Raw genomic sequence first — 8,954 nt, 5'->3', positions numbered from 1 at the left:
TTTTGTATCCTGAGACTTTGCTGAAGTTGCTAATCAGCTTAAGGAGATTTTGGGGTGAGATGATGGGGTTTTCTAGATATACAATCATGTCATCTGCAAACAGGGACAATTTGACTTCCTCTTTTCCTAATTGAATACCCTTTATTTCCTTCTCCTGCCTGATTGCTCTGGCCAGAACTTCCAGCACTATGTTGAATAGGAGCGGTGAGAGAGGGCATCCCTGTCTTGTGCCAGTTTTCAAAGGGAATGCTTCCAGTTTTTGCCCATTCAGTATGATATTGGCTGTGGGTTTGTCATAGATAGCTCTTATTATTTTGAGATACATCCCATCAATACCTAATTTATTGAGAGTTTTTAGCATGAAGGGTTGTTAAATTTTGTCAAAGGCTTTTTCTGCATCTATTGAGATAATCATGTGGTTTTTGTCTTTGGTTCTGTTTATATGCTGGATTACATTTATTGATTTGCGTATGTTGAACCAGCCTTGCATCCCAGGGATGAAGCCCACTTGATCATGGTGGATAAGCTTTTTGATGTGCTGTTGGATTCAGTTTGCCAGTATTTTATTGAGGATTTTTGCATCAATGTTCATCAAGGATATTGTTCTGAAATTCTCTTTTTTGGTTATGTCTCTGCCAGGCTTTGGTATCAGGACGATGCTGGCTTCATAAAATGTGTTAGGGAGGATTCCCTCTTTTTCTATCGATTGGAATAGTTTCAGAAGGAATGGTACCAGTTCCTCCTTGTACCTCTGGTAGAATTCGGCTGTGAATCCATCAGGTCCTGGACTCTTTTTGGTTGGTAAGCTATTGATTATTGCCACAATTTCAGAGCCTGTTATCGGTCTATTCAGAGATTCAACTTCTTCCTGGTTTAGTCTTGGGAGGGTGTATTTGTCGAGGAATTTATCCATTTCTTCTAGATTTTCTAGTTTATTTGCATAGAGGTGTTTGTAGTATTCTCTGATGGTAGATTGTATTTCTGTAGGATCGGTGGTGATATCCCCTTTTTCATTTTTTATTGCATCTATTTGATTCTTCTCTCTTTTCTTCTTTATTAGTCTTGCTAGTGGTCTATCAATTTTGTTGATCTTTTCAAAAAACCAGCTCCTGGATTCATTAATTTTTTGAAGGGTTTCTTGTGTCTCTATTTCCTTCAGTTCTGCTCTGATTTTAGTTATTTCTAGCCTTCTGCTAGCTTTTGAATGTGTTTGCCCTTGCTTTTCTAGTTCTTTTAATTGTGATGTTAGGGTGTCAATTTTGGATCTTTCCTGATTTCTCTTGTGGGCATTTAGTGCTATAAATTTCCCTCTACACACTGCTTTGAATGTGTCCCAGAGATTCTAGTATGTTGTGTCTTTGTTCTCGTTGGTTTCAAAGAACATCTTTATTTCTGCCTTCATTTCATTATGTACCCAATAGTCATTCAGGAGCAGGTTGTTCAGTTTCCATATAGTTGAGCAGTTTTGAGTGAGTTTCTTAATCCTGAGTTCTAGTTTGATTGCACTGTGGTCTGAGAGACAGTTTGTTATAATTTCTGTTCTTTTACATTTGCTGAGGAGAGCTTTACTTCCAACTACGTGGTCAATTTTTGAATAGGTGTGGTGTGGTGCTGAAAAAAATGTATATTCTGTTGATTTGGGGTGGAGAGCTCTGTAGATGTCTATTAGGTCCACTTTGTGCAGAGCTGAGTTCAATTCCTGGATATCCTTGTTAACTTTCTGTCTCGTTGATCTGTCTAATGTTGACATGGGGTGTTAAAGTCTCCCATTATTATTGTGTGGGAGTTTAAGTCCCTTTGTAGGTCACTCAGAACTTGCTTTATGAATCTGGGTGCTCCTGTGTTGGGTGCATATATATTTAGGATAGTTAGCTCTTCTTGTTGAATTGATCCCTTTACCATTATGTAATGGCCTTCTTTGTCTCTTTTGATCTTTGTTGGTTTAAAGTCTATTTTATCAGAGACTAGGATTGCAACCCCTGCCTTTTTTTGTTTCCCATTTGCTTGATAGATCTTCCTCCATCCCCTTATTTTGAGTCTATGTGTGTCTCTGCACGTGAGATGGGTTTCCTGAATACAGCACACTGATGGGTCCTGACTCCTTATTCTGTTTGCCAGTCTGTGTCTTTTAATTGGAGCATTTAGCCCATTTACATTTAAAGTTAATATTGTTACGTGTGAATGTGATCCTGTCATTATGATGTTAGTTGGTTATTTTGCTCGTTAGTTGATGCAGTTTCTTCCTAGCCTCGATGGTCTTTACAATTTGGCATGTTTTTGCAGGGGCTGGTACCGGTTGTTCCTTCCCATGTTTAGTGCTTCCTTCAAGAGCTCTTTTAGGGCAGGCCTGGTGGTGACAAAATCACTCAGCGTTTGCTTGTCTGTGAAGTATTTTATTTCTCCTTCACTTATGAAGCTTAGTTTGGCTGGATATAAAATTCTAGGTTGAAAATTCTTTTCTTTAAGAATGTTGAATATCAGCCCCCACTCTCTTCTGGCTTGTAGAGTTTCTGCCGAGAGATCAGCTGTTAGTCTGATGGGCTTCCCTTTGTGGGTAACCTGACCTTTCTCTCTGGCTGCCCTTAACATTTTTTCCTTCATTTCAACTTTGGTGAATCTGACAATTATGTGTCTTGGAGTTGCTCTTCTCGAGGAGTATCTTTGTGGCGTTCTCTGTATTTCCTGAATCTGAATGTTGGCCTGCCTTGCTAGATTGGGGAAGTTCTCCTGGATAGTATCTTGCAGAGTGTTTTCCAACTTGGTTCCATTCTCCCCGTCATTTTCAGGTACACCAATCAGACCTAGGTTTGGTCTTTTCACATAGTCCCAAATTTCTTGGAGGCTTTGTTCATTTCTTTTTATTCTTTTTTCTCCAAACTTCCCTTCTCACTTCATTTCATTCATTTCATCTTCCATCAGCGAAACTCTTTCTTCCAGTTGATCGCATCTGCTACTGAGGCTTCTGCAATCTTCGCATAGTTCTCGATACTTGGCTTTCAGCTCCATCAGCTCCTTTAAGCCCTTCTCTCCATTGGTTATTCTAGTTATCCATTCGTCTAAGTTTTTTTCAAAGTTTTTAACTTCTTTGCTATTGTTTTGAATTTCCTCCCATAGCTCGGAGTAGTTTGATCATCTGAAGTCTTCTTCTCTCAACTCGTCAAAGTCATCCTCCATCCAGCTTTGTTCCGTTGCTGGTGAGGAACTGCATTCCTTTGCAGGAGGAGAGGTGCTCTGCTTTTTAGAGTTTCCAGTTTTTCTGCTCTGTTTTTTCCCCATCTTTGTGGTTTTATCTACTTTTGGTCTTTGATGATGGTGATGTACAGATGGGTTTTTGGTGTGGATGTCCTTTCTGTTTGTTAGTTTTCCTTCTACCAGACAGGACCCTCAGCTGCAGGTCTGTTGGAGTTTACTAGAGGTCCACTCCAGACCCTGTTTGGCTGAGTGTCAGCAGCGGTGGCTGCAGAACAGTGGATTTTCGTGAGACCACAAACTCAGCTGTCTGATAGTTCCTCTGGAAGTTTTGTCTCAGAGGAGTACCCGCCCAAGTGAGGTGTCAGTCTATCCCTACTGGGGGTTGCCTCCCAGTTAGGCTGCTCGGGGGTGAGGGACCCACTTTAGGAGGCAGTCTGTCCATTCTCAGATCTCCAGCTGCGTGCTGGGAGAACCACTACTCTCTTCAAAGCTGTCAATCAGACAGGGACATTTAAGTCTGCAGAGGTTCCTGCTGAGTTTTTGTTTGTCTGTGCCCTGCCCCCAGAGGTGGAGCCTACAGAGGCAGACAGGCCTCCTTGAGCTGTGGTGGGCTCCACCCAGTTCGAGCTTCCTGGCTGCTTTGTTTACCTAAGCAAGCCTGGGCAATGGCGGTCGCCCCTCCCCCAGCCTCACTGCCGCCTTGCAGTTTGATCTCAGACTGCTGTGCTAGCAATCAGCGAGACTCCGTGGGCATAGGACCCTCCGAGCCAGGTGCGGGACACAATCTCTTAGTGTGCCGTTTTCCAGGCCCGTTGGAAAAGCTCAGTATTAGGGTGGGACTGACCCGATATTCCAGGTGTCATCTGTTACCCCTTTCTTTGACTAGGAAAGGGAATTCTCTGACCCCTTGTGCTTCCGGAGTGAGGCAATGCCTCGCCCTGCTTCGGCTCGCGCCCAGTGCGCTTCACCGACTGTCCTGCACCCACTGTTTGGCACTCCCTAGTGAAATGAAACCGGTACCTCAAACAGAAATGCAGAAATCACCTGTCTTCTGTGTCACTGAGGCTGGGAGCTGTAGACCGGAGCTGTTCCTATTCAGCCATCTTGGCTCCACCCCATTGTTTTTACTAAAGTAATCTTTGTTTCACGAAAGTAGTCACAGCTTTTAAATAATAGCCGTCTACCTCCCTGTCTTTTATGTAATTCAATTTATAAAAAGTTGATACAAGAATGTATATGTTTGGGACCTTTGAACCTCTCTAATCTAGTCTTGTTCTGTACTGAGAGAGCTCAACAGATAAAGCCTCTTTCTTTGTATTAGGTATATGGTTGAATCATTTACAGTCATGAGCCTGTTTCCACATTTGTACAATGGCATGATAATGGAAAATGATAAGGTTTTGTGAGAGTTAAATGATAGAATGCATATAAAACCTCCAGCTTAGTGCCCGGCACCTAATCGGTGCTCAAGATGCCAGTTCTCTCTTGTTACGAACTTTAGTAGTCCTGTAGGATCTCTCACAGCATTCAAGGTTTACATATATTTCCACAGTCATCTTCCCTGATGCTGAGAGGGATGGGGTCATGCACCCTAGCCCCAGATAACACTGTGAGGAAAGTAATGCGAGGTCTGAGGTCCTGCCCCTCACCCTCTGGGCAGCCTCATCTTAGCTGCCCTCTTTGCCTGTCTCTGGGCATACACCCCAATCTCATAAGGTGTGCACTTTCACAGTGGCACCAATCCCCAGAAAAGTACTGAGTGGCAATGGCTGAGCTTGGAAACCCCCTCTCTGGGTTATATTCTAATAGTTGGTTCTTGGAATTCCAACAGACCCTTACTGCAGAAACTGCTAGTTGTTCCCCAATAGCCATTTTCCTCTTTTCCTACAGTTATTGAATATTTATCTTGCCACCTGACCACCCAGATAAAGACAACATTTCCAAGCCTCTCTTGCAGCTAGGTGTAGCTACATGACAATGGACTGGGAGTAAAGTGCCATGTTGCAGCTTCCAAGAATTTCTAGTAGAGGCAGCTTCTTCATCCCTTCTCCATCCTGCTACTTAGAGCATGAATGTGACAGCTGGAGCTCTGTCTCAGGCTGGGTGTTGATCTCGAATGTAGAGCCATATTTGTTAGAACTCCAAGATAGACAGGGCTGGGAGCCCTGAGGGCTCCATGGTGCAAAGCTACCACACCAGCTCTGTACATCCTACCCTGAAACGTTCATATGAGGGACAGAGAGCACAATTTCCACCTCCTTTAATCCTCTGTCATATCATTTTACCATCACCAACAGCCAAACCTAATTTTAACTAATACAGTCCCCAAGACTCTAAAGATAGACTAGCAGGCTTTTGACAGGAAGTGAGGAAGGAAAATGTTGACAGGAATATTAGGAAAAGTGGGTGAGAAAGTTGTCTAATTGAGTAGCGTTAAGTGATTGCCCATTCTGCCTGTAGGTAGACTTGGCTTCCAGCTCAGTGTACACATCAGTGTATTTCCGTGTAAACATCCCACAACCCTAGGACTGGAAAAGACCCTGTGAGGTGACATGGTGCATTCTTGTTCGTTAAAACAGAAAGATCATCATTCCAAAGTAAAGAACATCTCTGTCATGTTTTTTAAAATCTACAGGAAAGCATATACTCTGAGAGTAGCTGAATTTTGACAATTCCTATGAATCTGGGGTAACGGGTTCAGTGGAGCCTTTTGCCTCCTGGCCTGTAGTGCTCTCAGGTTGCCATTCAGCCCTGCTTGATGTGGTCCCAGAAGGAAGGCTCTGAGCCACATCCTTTCTCTGATGGGATTGTGACGCTTTCAGCTGCTTCTAAAATTACCCAGAATTACATAGGACAGGACAGAAAGTGACATCAAGTTACAGTGGAAGACATTTGAAGGACTGACTGAACAAACCACAAAAGTACGCTGGACCTGCAGGTGGCCTGGGAAAAAGGAAGGGAGCACAGATCAGCTGGAGCAGGAAAAGGAGAGCACCCAGCATCCTCCAGGAAAAAGGACCAACAACATCCCACAAAAGGAAACTGCTTAAGAAATACCAAGTCCAGAAGCGTAGACCCCTAAGCGTACTGGAGACGGTGCAGGTAAGCAGCAGAGCAACCCCATCTGTGTTCATTCTCCCGGCCTGGATGTGGAAATCTGCTGACCTTTACTGCCTGTGGCTCTTTGTCAGCATGACCGAGTTCATGTGTTTAGACAGTTCTGAGATTTCTGCTGATTGCAAATCTCATTTTCTTCCGGGAAGTTGGCAGGGGAAATGGAGTGGGAGGTAGGTAGGAAAAGTGAGACTGTTATGTATTCCCCACACCCAGAACATCTCTGCTGCTTACATGGGTTTATCTACTGAAACAAAGACTAGAAGGATATATACCAATATTAATAATACTGTTGTTATTCTGGGTGGTACAATAAGGGGTGATTTTAGTTTTCTTTCTTGTATTTTTCTATATTTCCTAAGTTTTCTGTGTTAAACACGTGCCACTATTGTCATCAGAAAATTTTTTAAGTAAATGTTTTATTGAATTTGATGAGAAGAACCAGGAAAAGGGTGTTTTGTGTTTCGCTGAATGTGTTGCACATTGGAGCTACTGTCTACACCACCATTTCTGTGCGAGCACACCTTCTTCTCACTACATCACATTACCTCTGGAAATGCAGGGGAGCACCTTCCCTCCTTGGTGTGGTCACTGGGAAGAGGCAAAGGAAGGGCTCTACCACTTTCCCCCAACCCTGCAACCTGGATGTGGTGTTTTCTGCTGCTTTACTACTCCATGAGGTTAAAAAAACAGTGACCAATTTAAACCTTATCTTTGAAAATACAATGGTTAATAGTAGTGTGTAATGTCTATACATAGCCATTTTAATAAACATGCTTTTTTTGTGAACATGAGTAAATTGATCTAACAATTACAGGTTCCAGAGGATCTACACAGGCCTAGCTGGGGTGTAATCTGCAGTATACAATAAAATACAACTCAGCCATTGAAAAGAACAGCAGATCTCCAAGACATATTGTTGGGTTGCAGAAAGATATTCATATAGTATGATATATCATTTATATAAAAACCTCAAATGCAAACTTATCCTATATATATTTTATGGGGACATACATATGCATGTAAATGCATTGAAAGGCTTAAAGCAATAACAGTGTTTGCCTCTAAGGAGGTGGAATGGGGAGTAGGATGGGCAGCAGGGAGTAGTTAAAGGGGAATTTAACTTTTTAGTAATGTTCCAACTTTTTACAAGGAGAAGACATTTATTTATTACTTCCATGATTTAAACTTAATTTTTAAAAACTCCTTAAAGAAAAAAATGGTAACTTCAGTGGAGAAACCTGGCAATCACCACTAGCTTAACCAAGTGAGCTAGATTAACATCAGCCCTGATGTCATGTTGATATCATGTTCCCTGAATAGGATGTGGTGAGGACACTTAGCCTCTGATATTCTTCTTCCTCTAAACCCATAACCCCAGTGTAACCATGAGAAAATATCAGGCAAACTCAAATTAGGCAAAGGTCTACAGATTGCGGGGCTGGTACTCCTAAAGACTGTCCATGTCATGATAAACAAAGAAAGACTGAGGAACTGTCACAGAGCAGGGGAGGTGGGGGAGGTACGATGATTAAATGTAACATGGTATCCTGGATAGGATCCTGCAGCAGAAAGAGAATATTAATGGAAAAACTGGTGAAATCCAGATGAAGCCCAGTTTAGTTAACAGTAACGTACCAATGTTGGTTCCTTGGGTATGACAAATGTATCACTACAATGTAAGATGTCAATAATATAAGAAACTGAGTAGGGGTATATGGGAACTCTTTGTACTGTCTTTGCAGCTTTTCTGTAGATTTCAAACTATTTCAAAATAAATTAAAAAAAAAAAAAAACTCCCTAAAGGAAAGTGGGGCCAGGCACAGTGGCTCATGCCTGTAACCCCAGCACTTTAGGAGGCTGAGGCAGGTGGATTGCTTCGAGACCAGCCTGGGCAACGTGGTGAAACCCTGTCTCTACAGAAAGAAAAAAAAAAAAAGTTGGTAGTGATGGTGTGCACCCAGCCACCCGTAGTCCCAGCTGCTCTGGGAATTGAGTCAGGAGGATCACTTGAACCCAGGAGGCAAAGGCTGCAATGAGCTGAAATCGCACCACTGCACTTCAGCCTGGGCAACAGAGTAAGACCCTGTCAAAAACAAAAAAAAAAAAACAAAACAAAAAAGGAAAGGTTACTGGTGAACGGCATTCAGTGAGAACTGATCAGAAACTGTTCTGAAGTTGTGCTATAATTAGTGATTATATTCATTCTCTCAGAGATGCCAAAATGGTCAGACAGTTGTCTTATGAAGTTTGTTTTTCTTTATGCAGAAGGCCCTTTAAGAAACTCATCTGTCATGAGGTATTGGTTGCCACTTGCCAAATTCAGAATCAAGATGCTGACCAGCATACAGATGCTAAAATCGACATTTGACTGCTACATGTTTGCAAAACAGTAACATAGCTTTAAGATTCATACTCACATTCCTGTAACTCCTCCTAGCTGCCACATTTTTACTTAATCCTAATCTGATTTGATTAGCATTTAACATCCAGAATGGCTACGTGCTACCAGTAGGGCACTGATACAGTATAAAGTGGCTCTTGACCAAAGCAGAAATACTCCAGGAGGTTACAAAATGCCACCCATGGGAAAATGTGAAGAAAACTAGAAAATATTGGTTATTGCCTTGGAATTTCTATTCTTAAAC

The sequence above is a fragment of the Symphalangus syndactylus genome, chromosome 2 (genome assembly GCF_028878055.3).
Source record: "Symphalangus syndactylus isolate Jambi chromosome 2, NHGRI_mSymSyn1-v2.1_pri, whole genome shotgun sequence".
In the NCBI taxonomy this organism is placed as follows: Eukaryota; Metazoa; Chordata; class Mammalia; order Primates; family Hylobatidae; genus Symphalangus; species Symphalangus syndactylus.
Note: the sequence above shows the minus strand (reverse complement) of the source record.